Consider the following 23003-nt stretch of genomic DNA (forward strand, 5'->3'; position numbering starts at 1 on the left):
ATGGTAAACCAGGGTAGTACATCCAGTGACCAGAATTCCATGGATGTGAAGGCGGTGAGAAGCATCACTAAGGGAGGGGCTAGAGGTAAGTAAGGATGGAGAGAGCTCCGTAGCTCTGTGGCTCAGCATCGGTGCTCACCAGACTCAGATAGTGAGCCCAGATATGCTGTAACTGGTTACATGTTTCCTTGTGAGACAAGGAATCTCATGTTAGGAATTTAGTGAACATAGTTTTTGTTCACTCCTAGAGGTGATGGTTAGTAAGAAATCTTTCTTCTGAATTTGATTCTGGGTCAATGACTTGGTGCCAGAGATAAAACAGTTTTCAATGCATTTCACTCGACTTCCTCCTTACCCTCCTTCTCTCTTATCTCACAGACTGGCTAAAATCAGTCTCAGCTGTTCAATGCAGTGGTCTATGATCATTGAATAACAATATAATATTCATATATATTTTTTTAATTTGAAGTTCTTATGTACAAAGAACTAGGTTGTATATCCAGAAAGAGAATCAAAATTGATCCCTGAGTAGCCCAAAGAACCTTATTTTGCAGTGACAATTACCTGAAGTCCCTAATACAATTTAAGTTTATTGAAGATGTTTTCTCTTTATTAGCAATGTGATCATAATCTCCATTGGATATTGAGCTGGATAAATAAAGACAACTAAATTTTAATTGTTCAAATGCAGTATTTATTAGAAAATCTTAACAAGAAGGGATAGAAATAGAATTTGTATTTAACATGTAAAAATTAGACTAAAGGATTAAATTTTCATGATTATCACAGCCTGCTATCCCTTTCCACCTATATCCAGGATAATCAAAGTGATTTTCCTCTTTCTCTCTCTTCTCTCAGACTCTCTCTCTCTCTCCACTTTTGCAGGTTTACCTGTGCCTTCAGTTTTGGACCTATAATCTCCTGGACCTCTTTTAATCCCTAACACCAAAAAGTAGTCCAGCTGAAGTTTATGGTAACTTAGTGACAGATAAATATTGAACTAAACAAGAATCTTTTGATATTTTTACTCTCATTTGAGGATGCTTGTATATTTATAAATATGGCTGTAAACTATCATCATAAAGCACTATTTTAGTCATTTTTATACTCATGCTTTTGTATTTTAGGTGATTTTAGCGACATGCACAGTATACTTATTCTAATACATATATTTTGTGAATCTTTCAAATGCGGTTACAAAGAGTAAACTAATTTTTTTCTTCATCTCTAGTGATTGCAATATGTAGTTGTATTTTCATTTTTATAAATCTGAATGCAGGTTATCTCTTTACCAGGGAATACACTAGCTGATATTAATCCTCCCAAACAAGATAATATTATAGCTTTTGAAATTGGTATCAACACACAAGTTAATGAACAACTCAAAATTCTAAGGAAAACTATGTTTTAATTGCCAAGTACAGTTAATTAACTTCTAAACTATAATCTGGGATATAAGAGATGTTATCTTTCATATTTCCTCTTAAAAATTCTCAGCATTTATATGTTAAGAAAGCTGAAAGAAACATTTTCCCCAAATAATTATTTTCTTTAATATTGGGATTATTTTATATATATATTTTTTTTTTTTCCTGTACGCGGGCCTCTCACTGCTGTGGCCTCTCCCGTTGCAGAGCACAGGCTCCAGACGCGCAGGCTCAGCGGCCATGGTTCACGGGCGCAGCCGCTCCGCGGCATGTGGGATCCTCCCGGACCGGGGCACAAACCCGTGTCCCCTGCATCGGCAGGCGGACTCTAACCACTGCACCACCAGGGAAGCCCTATACATTTTAAATTTATCAACTTTATTGCATAGTATTTGTGGAACACTTCTTGTCTTATTCCACTTACAAATCTGTAGTGTTTATGATGTTCTATATTTTCAACTTATCTACATTTTCACTTTTCTTTGATGCCTACCTAGTTCAAACAGCAGTGACTGAATTATTCATTCTCAATTATCCAAATGAACTGGGATCCGTGAGGTAGGGGAAAAACTAAACATGACAACTGGAGTCTGAAAAAACTGGGTTCAAATCTTAGGTCCTGTTATTGTGAGATTTTAATAAAATGAATAAGATCATGGAAAGTGCCTGGAACCATATATATATTTTTTAATGATCTCATATATTCTCTGAACTCACATATAATTTTCTGTATCTCTTTATTACATAAAAGATAATAGGCTACTTATATACATGTCTTTTCAAGCTTGCAAGATTGACATTCAAGAAAGATCTTCCCGGACCGGGGCACGAACCCGTGTCCCCTGCATCGGTAGGTGGACTCTCAACCACTGTGCCACCAGGGAAGCCCCAGGCATTTATTTTTAATGCTTTACGTATATAAATTTATTTATTCCTCACAATAATCCTATAATGTTGGGACTCTAATGAATCTTGATTTATGCCACATTGCTTAGTTTTCATTTGTATTTATAGTTAATTCTAGCACAAGGGAAGACTTTGACAAAATGGTGATCCAATTGTGTGGCCTATAGTGGGTGGGATTCAGATGGGAAAATATGAATAATTTCTTAATATTAAAGAAGTGGAAAACTGGTATATATTAAAGTTCACCGATTATTTTTAAGGAATAAGGTGAAACTGTGCTTAGGAGATACTTTGAAAGCAGTGGAGTTAAGAAACCTGAACAAAGTGGTGTTTTAAAATGTATTCCTTTCTCTGATGTTAATTTTGTATGTCAACTTGACTGACCATGGGGTGCCAGATTAAATATTATTCCTGGGTGTGCCTATGAGGATGTTTCCTAATATGATTAGCATTTGAATCCATGGACTCAGTAAAGTAGATTGCCCTCCCAATGTGGGTGGGCATCATCCAATCTGTTGAGGGTCTGAATAGAACAAAAGTCAAAGGAAAGAGGAATTTGCCTCTTTTTTCCTGCCTCACTGGTCAGTTGGGACATCTCATCTCATCTCCTGCCCTTTGCCTAGGATTTACACCATCATCTTCCCAGGGCTTCGGGTCTTCAGACTCAGAGTGAATTATATTATATTCAGACTCACACCAGCTTTCCTGGGTCTCTAGTTTGCAGATGGCAGATGGTTGGACTTCTCAGCCTTTATCATTGTGTGACCCAATAATAAATTATTATTATTTAATAATAAATCTTTCATTATATACACATATTCACCCTATTGGTCTCTTTCTCTGTAGAACCCTGATTAATACACTTTATATCTACTCAATGAGTTTTGCTATGGGTCAGGCCCTAAATTTTGTCCTGGAGATTTGTTGAACTGTGATAGGTTGAATTACTGGTCCCAGATCTTCACCCTGCCTTATAGCCTTGCCCTTTTCCAGGTAATTTAACAATTCCACTCACAAAGGAATATGCTTCCATGTCTTTTGACTTTGGACTCGTGATTTGGTTGGCAAGTGGGATGTTAGTAGATATGACATAACCAGGGGCTTACAGAGTTCAGCTTGTTCTCTTTTGTCCACTGCCACCTTTGTTCATTTGAAGAACCACCTTGCTGAGCTCTGGCTAGATCAGCCAACAGGTAAATGAGCCAGCCTAGCTGAGATCAGAAAGGCTACCCTAACCAATTCACAGAGGTTTAAGGGAAAAAAACAAACAAGCATAAAAGTTATTTTTATATGCCACTGAAATTTTGTAGCTTTGTTTGTATTATAGCAACAGCTGTCTGATACAGACGCATAAAATATAGTTTGTGGCCTGCAGTGATTCATGTTGAAGTGGTTACAATTATATAAACACATACAATACTATGTGATTATGACACTAAGGCAGGTATTTAAAAAGTACTCTCCAAGCACATATGTGGAAAAACAAACACAGATTGTCTTCAGCATTGTGATTGGATACTTGGTCATGTGTATACATTTATAAATTCAAGGATGAGTGTTCTTAACTGGTAATTTGGCATTTCAGTTCATTTAGAGAGATATGAAAATTTAGTGTGGTAAAATAATCATAGAGATTTCTGCAGAGCTTTCTAGTTGCCTACCCAATATCCATTCTCCTCTCCCCATGCAAAGGCACACTAAATTTATCAGTAAAGCCAAGCAAAGATGGCATCACCCAGCCACACTTGCAGCTTGGTGTGGCCATGTAACATAGAATCTGATCAATGTAATGTAAACAAAAGTGCTGTATTTGACTTTCAAAAGGCTCCTTAAAGAAAGCTTACTCAGTTGAAAATGAACCCTTTCTGCTGTTTTCCCCATCTTGTTGTATTAAGGTGCAGACCCAATATCCTGGTAACCATCTGGAAGCATGAGTGGACTTGATGGTGTATATCAGCACTGATGATGACAGCATAGAAAAATAAAAGAATCTGGGCTCCTTTCAGAGGTAGAAAGCCCTAAAACTTCTGCCCCTGGTATTTTAAGTCTGTTTCAATGTCTTATTTTAATTTTTTTTATATTTTCTGAGTATTCATAGAGGCTATCCCTAAAAAATCATAATGTAAGTGAAATTTTTCCTGAAAATGAGTGTAAAGATGCAAAACAATGTTTAGTTCATATTTTAACTCCCAAAGGCACGTAGAAAGGTTTATTTTTCCCAGTTTTGGTATTTAGGACCGTAATGTCCCCCAGCTTCCCTATCTATACCTTCTGTAGCACGTCTGAATCTGTTAATGTTCTGCTTCATCTGTATTCGTCCTGCTAATACTGTCAGTCAGGGAGGATCTGAAATATTCATTCATTCATACAGGACTTATTCATTATTTATAACATTTCACTTTGTCACATACTCCAGGTCTATATCCTTTGGGCAATTTAAAAAACTTAAAGTAAAAAATGAATATCAAATATTAGAATTTTTTAAATAATCAACTTGATGGCCAGAACATCATACCATCTGAAATTTTGATATCTTCTATAAAAATATTTCATCATTACTACTACTGTTCTCTATCTCTTGAAATAAATACTTTTATTAAAAATGAAAGTTCAGATCAATGAATTGATAGATTAATTTTATTCTGATGAATGTCAAGACTAGACCCACTCACCAACTTTATAGTTCTTAAAGGCATTAAATACTCATGTGATAATAAAAACAGAAGGAATAAAAATTCATCCCTTTTAAGACAAAGTAGCATAATTTCCATCATTGTCTAGGACTTAGCTTGTTTGTCTCATCAGCTTGACTCCTCATCCCTCCTCTACATCTTCCCTCAATAACTGTGGATATTTTCAGGCCTCAGCTAAGAAAAACAATCATTATTCTTCATAATTCCTGCCTTACTTATTATTGTTGAGGAGACAAGCATCTCTTGTTATTCCATTTCATATGAAAAACCTTCTCTTTGTATCTTAAAACTTCCTTTTAGATTATTTTTACTGTTTAGGTTTTGACATTTATGTTTATATTTCATTTTCAGTTCATTTTTATATACATTTTTAGGTATAGAACAAAGTTTATTATTTTTTTCACCTATGGATATCTAATTGCTCTATCATCATTGTTGAAATGACTATCCTAACTCCTCTGAATTACTTTTATACCTCTTTTTGAAAATCAGTTGTATATATATATACGTATATACACACACACACATATATATACCCATGTATATAGATATATTTCTAGATTTGGTTTTTGGTTATTTGAACTATTTTAACAACAAATATTATTGTAGCTTTATAATAAGTCTTGAAATCAGGTAATATTAATTCCCCAACTTTGTTATTCTTTTTTAATGTTGTTTGGCTCTTGTAGGTACTTTGCATTTCCATATAAATTTTAGAATCAATTTTCTAATTTCTACCAAACTTGCTGAGATTTTAATTGGAACTTTCTTGAATCTATAGAGAAAATTAGAATGAATTTACATCTTAAAATTATTGAGTCTCCAGACCCATGAATATGGTATATCTCTCTATTTATTTAAGTCTTCTTTGATTTCTCTCAGCAATATTATGCAGTTCTCAGGGAACAGGTATTTCACATTTTAAAAATCAGTTTCATTCCTAAATATTTTATACTTTTATACTTCAGGAATTATATGTTTTAATTTCTAAAATTTTATTGCTAGTGTATAGAACTTTAATTAATAAACTCATTTATTAGTTCTAGTAACTTTAAAAAATAGATTCTATTAGAATTTCTACATAGATAATCATGTCATCTATGAATAGAGACAATTTTTCTTCTTTCTTTATATATATATATATATATATTTTTTTTTTTTTTGCCTGATTTCTCTGGCCAGAGTCTCAAATACAATGTTAAGGAGAAGTAGTGAGAGTGGACATCTTTGTCTTGTTTTTGATATTGGTGAAAAAGCATTTATACTTTCACCATTAAGTTTGGTATTAGCTATAGATCTTGATATTAGCTATAGATGCTTTATCAGGTAGAGGAAGTTACCTTCTATTCCTCGTTGGCTAAAAGTTTTTAACAAGAATAGATGTTGGATTTTTCAATTAAAAAAAAAAAAGAGGCAAAGGGTTTGAACAGACGTTTTACCAGAGAATATATATAGATGATAAATAAGCCTATGAAAAGATGCTGAACATCACTGGCCATTAAAAAAATGTAAAGTAAAATTGCTATGAAATACTGTTATACATCTATCAGAATGGTTTAAAATAAAAAGGCCAATCACACCAAGTGTTTTTGTGAGAATGTAGAGGAACTAGAACTCTCATACACTGCTGTTGAGAATGTAAAATGATAAAGCCACTTTGGAAACAGTGTGGCAGTTTCTTAAAAAGTTTAATATATATCTCCACTTATGAGTCATCCCTTCTATTGCTAGGTATTTACTCAAGTGAAATAAAAGCACATGTCCATAAAATAACTTATAAACAATTGTTGTTAACAGCTTTATTTGTAATAATCAACTCTAATGTCCATCAACAGATCAATGGATAAACACATTGTGGTATATACATACAGTGGAATAATATTCAACAATCAAATGAAATGACCTATTGATAATACACAACACGTTTACTCTCAAAATAATTATACTGAGTGAAAGAAGTCGGAGAAAAGAATATACACTACAAATAACTCCACTTATGTAAAATTTTACAAAATGCCAACTAATGTCTAGCGAACAAAATTAGATGAGCGGCTTCCTGAAAATGGTGGGCAGGTGGGCAATAAGAAATGATTAGGAAGGGACTTAAGGAAACTTTTTGAGATAATGGATATGTTGATTACTTTGACAGTGGTGATGGCTTCACAGGTATATACATAGATCAAAACTTGTCAAATTATACATTTTTAATTCATGCAGTTTAATGGAAGTTAATCACACCACAATAAAGCTGATATCTAGAATAAGGAAGGGACAGCCTGAATCACTCTCAAATCTTGTTAAAAATACTTATTTTTAAATTGTGAATTATATAGATGCTTGTCATAAATAAGACAGACATTATTATTTTGACAATTCTTGAATACCTCCTCTAGGCAGTAGTATTACTGAATAGATTTTTTAAATGTGTTAAACAATCTAGTATTTATAACTGCACCAGAAATCACTCTATGTTGGTTTGTTGTAAACCAGACTAGCAAATTATTATCGACCATTTGTTTGTGATTGAGAGTAGTTTGATAATGTTTCCTATACTGTATGCTGTTTACCTAGAAATATTCATCATCCATGGTCTAGTTATCACCACCCATCTATTCACCAATAAAGTGCATTCCCTCCCAGACATATTGACAAGAGATATTTGTCGAATTGTGCATTTTAATCTTAATTATTTTATACAATATTTTTAAACAGTAGATGTTATTTTAAACATCAAAATAGCAACTTAGCTGATAAACCAGCATCAGTTACAAGATATTCCACTAATATCTCATTAAAATATATATGTGAGCAATGTAGGTGATGCTACTAAGACAGTTTTTGTTCATTTGGGGAAGATAATTGAGTTAATTATAATGAAGTCTCCATAAAAGTAACAGAGAATTATTGGTGGATCTTTAGGGGAAAAATATTGGAAATAGTCCTTTGGACTTCTGTAAATTATTTAAAATTCAAATATCTGATTAAATGTATTTTTTTCATGCCCCTTCTTAACTCTCATCCCCAAAGCAGCTATAATTTGGGGGAGTAAAATATTTAAATTATGGAGAAAAAAATTGGGAGAGTGTAATATGTCAACTTTATGTGCCCACTTGACTGGGCTAAGGTATGCCCAGACATTCAGTCAAGCAGTATTCTGGGTGTGTCTGAGATGGTGTTTCTAAATGAGATTAACATTTCATTTTATTGACCTGAAACAGATAGACTGCCAGATATTTCTCCAGCAAAGATTCGTTGATTTGGGATCAGCAGAGGATTGCACTTCAGGGCCTACAACAATGGTGAGGCATGTATAGATGCCCAAACAGAAAGGGAAGGAAAACAGTTTTATAGAGGTGAAAAGGAAGGTGGAAGGGCTACAATAAACAAAGAGTCTATGGCTTTTCATTGGCTGAGTTCTTGTCAGGAAAGAAAAGAAATCTCTTCTTCCTGTTGGGATCTGCTATTGTCACAGGGTGAGAGCGCTCCCCTTCTGGTCTCCAAACTCTTACTGAGGTTTCTGTTTATTGTTTACATTTTCCCCTTTTCATCAAGATCTTTCTCTGAAAACACTGCTGGTCAATAGTCAGGTTTTCTATGGGCTTCCCTGGTGGTACAGTGGTTGAGAGTCCGCCTGCCGATGCAAGGGACGAGGGTTCCTGCCCCGGTCCGGGAAGATCCCACATGCCGTGGAGCGGCTGGGCCCGTGAGCCATGGCTGCTGAGCCTGCGCGTCCGAAGCCTGTGCTCCGCAATGGGAGAGGCCACAACAGTGAGAGGACCGAAAAAGAGTCAGGTTTACTGGTTTTTGCAGCTTTTTGTCCCTCAATGCCAGGGAAGACCTTTCCTGGGTATAATGTCCCATGTCAGAAGGAAAGTGCACATATTGGAAATTTATTAAGGTTACATTCAAGTAACAAGGAGGGGTAGGAGGGAGAACTCTCAGGCCCTTTTTATATAAAGTCCATATGTTATCAAGATTATAGACACTGGAGATCATCTGAAGCATTAGGTCATCATCAAATGTTTAGTGACAAACTTCCAACAGGCCTGGTCCAGATATCTTTGGAAAGCTGTTTCATCAGAAGTCATCTGCTTCAATTCTAGGAACAATTTACTTTCAAGGTACCACATTCTTTTTCATATTCTATTCCATTTAACTTTTTTTTAAGGCCTTGAGACCATGTCATCTGGTTCTTCTCATAAAATTGGGTCGGATTTGTTATTGTTGAGTAAAACATATAGAGGTTCAGACATAAGAGAGAAATTTGGAGTACAATTTTGGCAATAACCAACTAGCCCAAGAAAGCCTCACAGTTGGTGCTTAGTTTTGGGTTTGGGAAACTTAGGATGCCATGAAGTCCATCTGGATCTAAGTGTACCCCTTGTTCTGATATCAGATGCCCAAAACCAGATGGGCAAATTGCAAATTTTCTTTGGAGACCTTATGTCCTTTTAAGGCTAAAAACTTTAGCAAGTGGATGTTCTCTTCCTGGGAGGAGGCTTGAGAAGAAGAGTAAAGAAGCAAATCATCCACATATTGCAACAGTAGAAACTCTAGGGAACTTAAGAAACTCAAGGGTGTGTATCATCCAGATCATCCTTTAGGATTTGGGAGAAATAAGAAGGACTCCCAGTGTAACTCTGAAGCATTACTGTCTAGGTGGATTGCTTTTCTTGCTAAGAGAAGGGAAAAAGGTATTGGCTGGCTCCATCAACTGGAATACTAAAGAATGCACAGCATAAATCAATTAGAGTAAAGATTTACTTTGTTGGGAATAGATATTAGTAATGTATGAGAATTAGGAATAACAGTGTGTCAAGGGATAACAATGTTGTTTATTGCTCAGAGGTCCTGGACAAACTTTCACCCTCAGTACTTAGGTTTTCCCACCTGTAAAATGGGAGTGTTAATGTGACTAGTACAAGGGATAAGGAGGCCTTGAGCCTTGTAATCTTCCATTATGTCCTTTATACCTTGAAGGTCTTCTTTACTTATAGCATATGATTAATAATGGGAAGAAGTTTTGAGGGGTCTGTTTGAATCTTGATGGGAGGTGCATTGTGAAATTTGCCAACAACAGTTGGAGATTTTGCCCATAAGGAAAGTGGCAGCTGATTCAACAGGAACAAATAATCAGTGTTTCCAGAATCAGCTCTAGTACCTACTGTCGGAGTCAGAACAAATAAAAGATGTCAAAGTGTCATTTAATTCACCTGGTTGGTTACATTGATTTCTAGAATTATTTTATTCCAGCATAATACTTCTCTTAGAAGTCTCCACCTAATAAGTGGACAAGGGCAGAGGAGAAAAGGGTGTGTATCTTCCAAAGGGCCTAAACAAAAGGAAATAAGTTCAGAGACAGGATCCTCTTGAGGTTTATTAGAGATTCCCACTATCTGAACTATTTTAGTACTGGGAGGTAGGGACAGTTTTAGAGTAGTGGGGTTGAGCACCAAGAGAGTGGCTCTGTTGTCCATTAGGACTGGAAGAGATTTATCTCCAGTCTGGAGAGATGTTTCTCCAAGCCAATTAAGAGGAAGGAAGGGGCTTCTCTGGTGGAGCAGTGGTTGAGAGTCTGACTGCCGATGCAGGGGACACGGGTTCGTGCCCCTGTCCGGGAAGATCCCACATGCCGCAGAGTGGCTGGGCCCGTGAGCCATGACCACTGAGCCTGTGCGTCCGGAGCCTGTGCTCCGCAACAGGAGAGGCCACAACAGTGAGAGGCCCGCGTACCACAAAAAAAAAAAAAAAAAAAAAGAGGAAGGAAGAGCCCCTGTAGTTCCTTGGAGCCCAGTCATTGAGAATTAGGAGGATGCTGGAAAGGCTGATTTGAGGGCTGAAGGCACCTAAAGTGCTTATTTGTACCAATCTCTTTCCCAATCTTCTGGCTGTTTGCAATAACAGCAAAAACTAGGAGGATTTGGTTTCACTTAGGAGCCTTCATTTGCTGGAGTTGAAGATTAAGAATTTTGGCAGCCTCTCTTGGAAGTGACTCGTGTAGAGTATGAGAGAGCTGATTTGTCAGATTAACTAAATCTGAAGTGGACAGAGTTTCTCATTCCTTCCTGGTCCTTTTTTACTAGAAAGGAAAAGTCTCAGTTCAGTCCATTAATAAACATACAGTTAAAAGCTAGTTGGGTGGAATCAACATTTGATGGAAGACCAGATTTTTTTAAAAAACGATCTACAGTTGATAGTAATAGTTAATAGTAGGTTCAGAAGATTTTCTTGTGCAAGTCTGAATTTTGTTCCAATCAATAGTAATTGCTTTCTGAAGTTACCTAATGATTGCTGATTGCCCATATAAGTTAGCGGGCTGTTTTCCGGGTTGTAATTCTAGAGACCTTTCAGGATTTTCCCAATTAGTAGTTTTCATTCAATGCTAGTCCTGGCTTTCACCCTTTCATGGAGAAGCAAAAGAACTAGCTGATATAGGTCAGAGAAACCATGTTGATAAATTTGAATGACTATATTAAATTCCTCAGCAAACGTGAGGAATTTCTTCAGTTATGTTAGGAAAATCTTTACTATGGCTCACAGCTCAGCTTTAACCCAGGAAGTCTAAGAAATGAAGCGTTTAGCCTCTGAATCCTCAGAAGACTTAATTTTAAGGGGACAGGTTCTGATAATTTTAGAGGAAAAGGGAGTAGGGAGAGTTTCAGAGAAAAGGGGAAGTTTGCTGGGAGCATTAGTATGGTGAATTTGAGGGTATGGGGGTGGTGTAGAAGGGAAGGAAGGAGATGGAGCCAGACGTGGAGCCTGAGAGAAAGAAACCAAGGAAGAAGAGCCTGAGGTTTCAGGAAACATTTTGTTTTTCTTAAATATTTTTTGTCTCAGTTAATCTTAAAATCTTATTATGCAGAAAGGCAATTTTAGGCTCCTGAAAAGTTGAGAAACCTCAAAATACCAACAGGAATAAGCAGTCCACTCACTTCTGGAAAATTTTGAGCTATTATAGTCCAATTCAGTTTCAAGGAAATTAAGTTTGGGGATATCACAAGTCTCCCATAGTGGCCACTGATATTCTAAATTGCCTTTAGTCATGCATGTTTATTTTAGTTAGAAATGAGCATGAGGGGGCTTCCCTGGTGGCGCAGTGGTTAAGAGTCCACCTGCCAATGCAGGGGACACGGGTTCATGCCCCGGTCCGGGAAGCCGCGGAGTGGCTGGGCCCGTGAGCCATGGCCGCTGGGCCTGCGCATCCGGAGCCTGTGCTCCACAACGGGAGAGGCCACAACAGCGAGAGGCCCGCATACCACAAAAAAAAACAACAAAAGAAAACAAAACAAAACAAAACAAAAACACAAAAGAAATGAGCATGAGGAAGGACCTCTGCTTTTAAACATAAAACTGGACAGAGCCTTTGTGAGAGAAGCACCCTCAAAATACTTAGATAACTGGGATCCCATTTCCTAGAGGTTTTTCCTCTAGAGCAAAGAACAATTTTCAAGCAGCATAAACAGCTTACAGCACAAATGGCTCAATTCAAATAGTGTGCAAGCTAACCCCAGCCTGTCTTAAGGAGACAGTTTGGTCTTGGAGGAGCCAGGCCAGAGACCTTTTCTTTAGCCAGTGCCCAGAAGACAGTTTTCCAAAGGAGTAGGCCAAAAGCTGAAAACCTGGCACCGTTTCAGATAAAGAACACTTGTTCACAAAGGAATGGGTAGAGGCTAGACAGCTTCAGGAGAAGCAGCCCCTGTTCTGAATGGAAAAGGCCAGAGGCTTGCCAGTTTCAGGGAAACAGTATGATCTCAAAATCAGACTGAAAAGCCAAATGAGTACTCGTATACAAAACACGGCCTAACCAGAAAGGCAGAACCCTTAAATGGATCCCCAGTAAAGCTTGGAGAGGTTCAGATGCAAGGAATGCATGAGCTTGAATCCAGGAGAAGGATGTACCTTCAAACAGTAGGCTCTGTGAGAAAAGCAGTGAGTGACAAAGGTCTCATTTGTGGGTACTGGACCTTTTGTGCACCAGCTCAACAGCCCTCGAGCTGTGAGGGGTCCCTGTACAGTCTTCCAAAACATTGACCTAAAACAATGGACAGCCAAATTTTTCTCCAGAAAAGATGGAGTTATTTGGGATCAGTAGAGAACTGCAGTTCAGGGTCTGTAACCATCGAAAGCCATGTACAAGTTCCCACATGGAAAAGGAAGGAGAACACTTTTATAGAGGGAAAAAGGAAGCTGGGAGAGATATAGTAAACAAAGAGCCCATCCATGGCTTTTCATTGGCTGACTCTTTGCCAGGAAAGACAAGGAGTCTTTCTTCTTCTTAATGGTCTCTGCTATTGTCACAGGGTGAGAGAGCATCCCCGTTTGGTCTCCCAACTCCACTTAACTGAAGTTTCTGTTTATTAATTTTGTACAAGTTGGTGGAGTGAGTAAAACAGACCCTCTCCAATACAAGTGGGACCAGTTGAAGGATTGAGTAACCAAAAGACTGACCCTCCAGAGAGTAAAGGGAACATCTCCTACCTGACTGCCTTAGAGCTGGAATATGGATTTACTGATGCCTTTGGACTCAAACTGAAACACAGGCTTTTCCTGAGCCTCAGGCCTACTGACCTTTGGACTGGAGCTATACTGTTGGATCTCCTGGTCCTCAGGCCTTCAAACTGAGACTAGAACTACACTATTGACTCTCCTGGGCCTCCAGCTTGAGGGCTGCTGATATATATATATATATATATATATATATATATAGTGTTTCTGTTTCTCTGCAGAACCTTGACTAATACAGATTTTGGTACCAAGAATGATTGAAGAGGGACAGAATTGTAAGGATAAGTTTTCTAATTTAGTTCTGGGGGTTCTGGAACTGGCTCTCAAATCTTATTATATTTAAAGATATGAATGACTTTATTTCCAATAGTAAAAGAGATCATTGATAGTCTACAGAATGATCTAGCAATGGAGGTATACAAAATGTCACCACTGGGTAATCCTAATCAACTTTTTGTAAGACGCAAGGAGCTTGATAACTGTGTATTTGATACTTTGGGATTTTTTTCTCAAACTAATGAATGTCAGTGAGACTGGTGGGTTGCTCCTAATGTCAATGGACAAAGTAGGGAAAGAAATGAATGAGATCAGGGATTTTAATTCCAAGGTCAAGGGTCACATGAAGACCTAAAAACTTCTGTGTGTGCCTTGAAAGAGACTTATCTTCCATAGGCACAAGACTGAGAATGTTGAAAACCTAACCCAGAATTCCTTCCTGCCAATGGATGAATTTCAATGCAAATTAAATTCCCAACCTCACAGAGTGTCTACTGTAAATGTGAGGGCATTACTTTTTAAAGAATGGGATCCTATAAGCTGGAAAGGGGACTTATGGGAAGACCCCAGTAAAGTTGGGGATATCAAACCCCTAAATTCTGGTGAGTCTTCTTTGCCCATGGAAGAGGCCTCCCCACTCCCAGTGGAAGCAGCCTCCACATTCTCCGTGTAAATGCCTCTCCACCTTGTCTGAAAAGATCAACTCTGCATTCCCTGAGGAAACTGTGATGACCTCCCCAGAGGCAGTTGTTATCGCAAGACAATGCAGATTCTCCTCGGGACTCAGTCCCCTCCCCCAGTCTTCTTTGCTTCTAGGCCTATAATTAGACTCAAGTCCCAGCAGACCCCTAAAAGTGAGGAATAAAGTGTAACCCATGAGGAGGTGCACTAACACCTCCAAATAGCTACTTGAGTTTTCTAATTTACACAGACAGAAATTTGGGGCACATGTCCTCTGGGCATGGAAGGGTGTGGGATAATGTTGGAAAAAATATAAAGTTGGACCAGGCTGAATTTATTGATATGGGCTCTCTAAGCAGATTCTACATTTAATATTGCAACTTGGAGAGTTAGAAATGACTAACAGTTTGTTTGCCTGAAACATAGATCATTGACGGGTGGCCCACAGTGAATGAGTTAGAAATGTCAGACTGAAGATGAATCTGGCCTCTGTACCCCAACACCAAATTAAATCTCAGAGACAGAGTTTTGGGTGAAGTAGGAAAGAATAGTTTTATTGCTTTGCCAGGCAAAGTGGGCCACAGCAGACTAATGCCCTTAAAACTGTGTGTCCCAACCTGGAGCATGTAGTGAGGAGTTTTATAATAATGGTCCAAAGGTGGTATGAACAGCTCATGGACATTCTTCTGATTGGTTGGTGGTGAGGTAAGTGGGAGTCAGCATCAACCTTCTGGTTCCAACCTGTCTGGGGTCTACGTGCTTGTGGGCAGCATACAGTTAACTTCTCCCACTTGGTGAGTATGCAGAAATTTTTCAGTATCTGCAAAACTGCTCAAAGATATTGTTATGTATACCTCTTGAGGGAGAACCAGGACCTTGCCCCAAGGCTGCACTATTGTTTCTTGACTGTTCCTCCCTTTTCTCTGTATTGCCTCCCTTCTCTAATTAGCAACTGTTTTGGGCAAGGTCATGGAGGCTGAATGAAGCCTATTTCCTGTAATTGAGAAATGGGGGACACAGAAAGGCTTTTGTACCCAGGAACCCCACAGGGTTCTGCTCAGTTTCAGAACCTGCCTTGATTGAATGTAGAAGAAGTGATTCAAAGGCTTAGTGGGATTGGAATTTTAGAGTAGATTTGTCATTTAAAAACTACTCACCCACACTGGGAAGGTCCAGAGACACAACTTTCATCACATCTGTGAGGAATGCTTTTGTAAGCTCTGTGATCACTCTTTGTTGTAGAACAGACCTTACAGTGGGCACTGTGGTCATTGAATTGGGAAACCTAAATGCAAGGGGAGTAATTGATCCTGGAGTGGTAGGGACAAAGTGTCAGCATCAACCACCAAAGGCAAGGCGAGTGTGGTTCCCATAAACAGACCTTAGGGTGAAAGCAGTAATAAGAATTGTTTGACTCACAGAGACCTATGACATTGGCTAGTTGATCCTGGAGTTCCTAGAAGTGAAATAAATAGGAAATCTATTAAAATGTTACTTGATCTGTAAAAGCAGAAAAATTCTAGAACAAGTGAACAAAAGTCTAAACTGAATCAAACAATGGGAATGTGGACATAACCCACGAGACCAGATTTCTGAGCCAGTTTGCAGACCCAGAAAACTTTGAATGAAGAGAAGGTTGGGCCCCCTTGAGGAGGGCCCCTGGTACACTGCTAAAAATGTATCATTCATTTTTCTCCTAGCCTTACTCAAAGGGACCTATGATCTTTTGCCAGGGTAACTGTGCGTTGGGGGAAAGGAAATCATCAGACGTTGGGGGGCAACGGCTCTGAACTGACACTAATACCAGGAGACCCAAAGCATCACTGTTGTCTATCAGTCAGAGTAGGGACCATTGGAAGTCTGGCGACCAGTTGAGTTTTAGCTCAAGTCTATCTCATAATGGGACAAGTGTATCTCCCAACCCATCCTGTGGTTACTTCCCCAGTTCTGAAATGCATAATTGGATTAGATACACTCATAAGTTGGCTTTGTCCCCTGACCGGTGAACTGAGGGCTATTATGGTCAGAAAGGCCAAGTGGAAGCTGCTGTTAACTGTCTCTAGGAGAATAATAAGCCAAAAGCAGTCCTGTAGGGATTGCAGCGAACAGTGCCACCATCAAGGATTTAAAGGATGCAGTGTGGTGATTTCTACTACATCCCCATTGAACTTGCTTATTTGGCCTGTGCAGAAGACAGATGGACTTCGGAAAATAACAGTGGATCATCATAACCTTAACCAGGTTGTGACTCCAATTGCAGCTTCTGTACCAGAGGTGGTTTCACTGCTTGAGGAAATTAATGTATCCCCTGGTTCCTGGAATGCAGCTATTGATCTGGCAAATAATTTTTTCCTCCATACTTGTCAGTAGGATCATCAGAAGCAGTTTGTTTAGAGCTGGCAAGGCCAGCAATACAGTATCACTCTCTTACCTCAAGAGTCTATCAACTCTCCTGCTCTATGTCATAATTTAGTTCCCAGAGATCTTGATCACTTCCCTTCCACAAGGTATTACGCTGGTTTATTACACTGATGACATTATGCTGATTGGACCTCCTGAGCAGGAAAGAACAACTACTCCAGACTTACTGGTAAGAGATTTACCTGTCAGAGTGTGGGGGAAAAAATATGACAAAAATTCAGGGGCCCTACCTCAGTGAAATTTCTAGGAGTTCAGTGGTGTGAGGCATGACAAAATATCCCTTCAAAGGTGAATCTGGTCCCTCCTACAACCAAAAAAGAAGCACACCACCTAGAGGACCTCTCTTGATATTGGAGGCAACATATTCTTCATTTGGGTTTGTGTCTCTGTTCTATTCACTGAGTAATCCAAAAAGTTGCTAGTTTTGAGTGAGGCCCAGAACAAGATAAATCTCCTCAACAGACCCAGGCTGCCAAGGAAGCTGCCCTGCTGCTTGGTTCATATGATCCAGCAGATCCAATGGTGCTTGAAGTGTCAGTGGCAGATAGGGATGCTGTTTGGAGACTTTTGCAGTCCCCCATAGGTGGATCACAGTGCAGGTCCTCAGGATTTTGGAGCAAAGCCCTGCTATCCTCTGTAAATTACTATCCTTTCAAAAAACAGCTCTTGGCCTGCTACCGGGCAATAGTAGAGACTGAACAGTTAACCATGGGCTGCCAAGTTGCCATTATAGCTGCCTATCATGAACCGGGTGTAATCTGACCCACCAAGCCATAAAGCATGAACGCCAACACCTCATCTTTGAATGGAAGTAAATGTACCTGATCAGATTTGAGCTAGCCCAGAAGGCACAAGTAAGTTACATGAAGTGGCCCAAATACTCATGGTCCCCACTCTTGCTACACTGTTTTCTCTGTCCCAGCCTACACCTTTGGCCTCAGGAAAAATTCCATAAGATTGGTTGACAGTGAAAGAGAACTATTGGGCCTGGTTTGATGTTTCATTGATGTTTCTGCATGATAGGCAGGCACCACCTTAAAGTAGACAACTTTAGCACTGCAATTCTTTTCTGAGACATTCATGAAGAACAGTGGTGAAGGGGAATCTTCCCAATGGACAGTACTTTGAGATGGTTACCCAGATGTTCACTTTGCTTGGAAGGGGAAATGGCCAGTCATGAGATTATATACTGATTCATGACCTGTGGCCAATGTTTGGCTGGATGGTCAGGGATTTGGAAGGAACATGTTTAGAAAACTGGTGACAAGGAAATGTAGGGAAGGAGCATGTGGGTAGACCTCTCTGAATGGAAAGAAAACAAGAAAATATTTCTGTCCCATATGAATGATCATCAAAGAGAGCATTTTAACAATCAAGTGGATAGAATGACACATTCTGTGTATACCACCCGTCAGCATTTTTCCTCAGCCAGTGGACTCAGGAACAAAGTAGCCATGGTGGCAGGGATGGAGGTTATGCATGCATTCAGTGCCATGGACTTCATTCACTAAGGCCAACCTGCATTCAGCCACCACTGAGGTCCAACCTGCCAGCAGCAGAGCCCAACACTGAATCCCTGATATGGCACCGTTCCCTGGGAGTGGTCAGCTAGCTACCTGGTGGCAGGTTGACTAACTTTGACAGCTTCTATCTAGGAATGGGCTATGTTTTACTCTTACTGGAATAGATTTACTCTGAATACAAATTTCCTTTCCCTGCAAGCAATGCTTCAAAACCCTCATCTGTAGTCTTTCAAAATGCTTTATCCACCATCCTGATATTTTACACAGCATTGCTTCTGATTAAGGAATTCACTTCACAGCACAAAAATTATGTCAATGTGCTCATAATCATGAAATTCTCTGTTTTCCATGACAGAATGGTATAATAGCTTTTTGAAGACTCAGTTACAGCACCAGCTAGGTGGCACTACTTTGCCAAGCTGAGGTAAGATTCTCCAGAGGCTACATATGCTCTGAATCACCATTCAATATATGGTGCTTTTTCTTCCACAGCCAGGATTAATGGGTCCAGGAATCAAGAAGTGAAAATGAGAATGGTACCACTTACTTTTACCTCTAGTGACACACCCTAGCAAAATTGTTGCTTCCTGTTACCATGACCTTATACTCTGCTGTCCTAGAGGTTTTAGTTCCAAAACAAGGAATGCTTTCACTAGGAGATACAACAATGTTTCCATTAAACTGAAAGTTAAGACTGTTGCTCAGCCATTTTGGGCTCCTTATGCCTCCAAATCAACAGGCAAAGAAGGGAGTTAATGTGCTGTCTTGGATGATTGATCCTGACTACCAAGGGGATGTTGGACAACTACTCTACAGTGGACATAATGAAGAATGTGTCTGGAATATAGATTTCTTAGGACATCTCTTAATATTACCATGTTTTGTGACTATGGCCAATGGAAAACTACAGTCCAATCCAGGCAGGACTACTGATGGCTGTGACTCTTCAGGAATTCAGAAATAAAGGTGTGGGTCAGCCTACCAGTTAAAGAACTTCCACCAGCTGAGGTGCTTGCTAAAAGCAGAGGGAATACAGAATACCATATGGTTTAAAAAGAAGAAGTTAGTCATAAATACCAGCTTTGAGCACAAAATCAGTTACAGAAATAAGGACCTCCTCACTATGTAATGACTATGTTGGGGGATGTGTGTGTGTGTGTGTGTGTGTGTGTGTGTGTGTGTGTGTGTTTGTGTGTAGAAAAGATCTTTGTTTTCATACCTCTCTTATTCTCTTATTATATAATGTAAAATGTGTTGAATTTATATTATAGTATTTAAGTATTATCAATTCTACATCATAGTATTTTAGTTATGGGATATCAAAAAAAGTAAACGTCACTCATGAACTTTACCTTCTCCTCTGTGGAAGGAGTTAGTGTATTTTTTATTGTATGCAGAATAGCTGTATAATTTTAGGTAAAATTATGACCTTGTTATTGTCTTTCATTGGAGATTAAGTATGGTTTTAAGGAAATGCGTATGGGTGCCATGTTGACAAGGCGTGGACTTATGATGGTTAATTTGTGTCAACTTGAGTAGGCCCCCAGGGTGCCCAGACATTTGGTCAGACATTATTCTAGGTGTGTCTGTGAAGGTGTTTTGGAAGAGATTAACATTTGAATTAGTAGACAAAGTAAAGTGGTTGTCCTTCCCAATATTGGTGGATATCATGCGATCTTATGAAAGCCTAAATAGAACAAAAAGAGTGACCCTCTAGAGAGTAAAGGAATTTCTTCCTGCACTTCTGCCCTCAAGCTGGGACATAGTTTTTTTTTTTTACTTTATTTATTTTTTATAATATTCTAATTTTATTGGAGTATAGTTGATTCACAGTGTTGTGTTAGTTTCAGATGTACGTCAAAGTGATTCAGTTATACATATATTTGTTTGTTTTCAGACTCTTTTCTCATATAGGTTATCACAGGATACTGAGTAGAGTTCCCTGTGCTATACAGTAGGTCCTTGTCGGTTATCTATCTTACATATAGTAGTGTGTGTTTTCATCCCAAGCTCCTGATTTATCCCTCCCCCATCGTGTTTCCCCCTTGGTAACCATAAGTTTGTTTTCAATATCTGTAAATCTGTTTCTGTTTTGTAAATAAGTTCATTTGCATCTTTTTAAAAATTAGATTCCACATCTGAGTGGTATCATATGATATCTGTCTTTCTCTGTCTGACTTACTTCACTTAGTATGACAATCTCTAGGTCCATCCATGTTGCTGCAAATGGCATTATTTCATTCTTTTTTATGGCTGAGTAATATTCCATTGTATATATGTACCACATCTTCTTTATCCATTCATCTGTCGATGGGCATTTAGATTGCTTCTATGTCTTGGCTATTGTAAATAGTGCTGCAATGAATATCTGGGTGCACGTATCCTTTTATATTATGGTTTTCTTATTATATATATGGTTTTCTCTGTATTTATGCCCAGGAGTGGGACACTGCTCTTTTCCTCCCTTTGGACTCTAACTGAAACTTCAGCTCTTCCTGAATCTTGAGCCTACCAGCCTTTGGAGTATAAATACACTATCGACTCTCCTGGTCTTCAGGCTTGCAGACTGCAGATCTTGGGACTTACAGGCCTCCATAATCACATGAGTGAATTCTTTATGATAAATTGCTCTCTCTCTCTCTCTCTCGCTCTCTCTCTCTCTCCCCCCTCTCTCCTATTTACTCTGTTTTTCTGGATAACTCTGACTAATACAGAGGAGGCTAATTGTTCATGTTTTTCTTGAAATCATTCTACTTTGTTCATCAACATTTGTAAACTTTTCTTCTCTACTTCTAGTGCGAACTGCATAAGACATTAAATCAATTAAGCTCTATATGCCAAGATATTGATAGGGATTCAGTGACCATTCCCCTATAAGTTAAAGGGTTTAACTGAATCATATAAATGTGTCAAAGTGAAATAATTTATAAAATTAGAAGTCTTAGATCTTCTTTGTAAAGAGTCTTAGTTAATTTTCCAAATGTGGTGAATTACTCTCTCTAATGTGAATTTGGCAAATGACTACCAGAATTAATCCTTCCACTTCTCTTTGGCCTCAGAAGTCTTTAATAGGAATTGACTGAGTGGGAACTGAGGCTGTGCTAATAATTGTAAGTACAAATGTGATATCAAGGAAACTTGGTAGCAAGGCTGTCTGAGATATACCTATTGCTTTGCCCAACTCCCACTGCCCTCTGTCCTTTCCTGTGAACAATACACACTAACATTAAGTCTCTTTATTGTCCTGGCCTATATTTTAAGTAATTCCCAGAAAGAACTCATCTGGTCTTTTGTTAAAGACTAAGTGCTCCTGTGATTGGTATTATATAACTACTGAGGGAATGGAGCATTATCTCTCTCCTTGTGAAGCTATGCCGTCCTTCACTCTATTAGCTGCTGTAAAAGTCTGATGAAATCCTGAGCTTATTATCACACTCAAAAAAAGTCTCTTAGGTTCCAGATTCCTTTTCTATACATTTCCTGCGTGATGCATCGGTTTAAATGACTCAATTTCCTATTCATCACATTTAAGCACTGAAAATGTAACCCAGTTGGCTGGGGTTGGAAACGAAAGTGAACCATTTTAAGAGGACGTTTTTTCCCTTTTACATCATATGATTATACCATATGGTTTAAAAAGAAAGTAAGAGATGGAAGTTAAAAGTTGATTAAAAGAAAAGTTTGGGTAGAAAATAAACTCTCAACAAAGTATCTCTAAATAATATAAAGATTGAAGAAAACTGGTGCTCTTCTTTCTACATCCTTCCATGATTAGGTCCATCCAGAGCTTCAAAAACGTGAAATGTCATATGGATATAACTTTGTATGTATATGCATGTTGTTTGAAACTTTAGATGGTAAATCTATTACTAAAAATGTGTGTTTCCACTGTACTTTTATAAATTCACTTACACTTAGGATGCTATAATAAACAGTACCTTTTAACAGAATTTTATGATAAGCCCTTGACAAAGTGGGTTGTCATGCATAATTTATCTGTTTTATGTATTCCAGTTTACCCAACATTTTTAATCAGTATGAGAAAATTTGCTGACAACCTTGAAATAATAAGATATCATTGTGTTTGTTTTCACCAGATATTTCTTAACCAGCCATGATGTGTGTAGAAGGCAGGAACCTTGTCATCCTGTTTGAGATACAACATTAAACCTGACACTATGTAGTGTCAGACTCTCAGAAATGTTATTTGATGGTGGCAATTCAAATTATCGCAGCAATGAAAATTGTCATACAGAAGTAGTAGGTGTTTTAAGAGCGGTTGATAAAGTAATGCATGTCAGCATTTACTCAAATTGTTAACTTTATTAATAGAACTTGTAGAAGTCTTTTCAGTATTGACCTCTGTCAGTGACAGTCACTGTTTTATTTTCTTTTTATTAGAGAGTGTACATTCCACTCAGACAAACAGTGGTAGAAATACTTGTAGAACAAAATGACTGAAGGGAAATAACCTAGTGCTTTAAATTTGTTTGACCTTTCAAAAATATATTTAAATGCCCAACTCACAGAAGATATGTCCTTTGTCATTATCCAAGGTCTTTGTGTGATCT

The 23003-nt window shown here is 38.4% G+C and overlaps 1 pseudogene; it reads left to right on the top strand.

Moving 5' to 3' along the window:
• LOC111174935 (uncharacterized) lies at positions 1-20388 on the top strand (annotated as a pseudogene).
• Positions 20389-23003: the final 2615 nt, after the last annotated feature.

The sequence above is a fragment of the Delphinapterus leucas genome, chromosome 4 (genome assembly GCF_059928025.1).
Source record: "Delphinapterus leucas isolate spDelLeu-1000000601 "Yukka" chromosome 4, BTC_Dleu_Yukka2, whole genome shotgun sequence".
Lineage (NCBI taxonomy): Eukaryota > Metazoa > Chordata > Mammalia > Artiodactyla > Monodontidae > Delphinapterus > Delphinapterus leucas.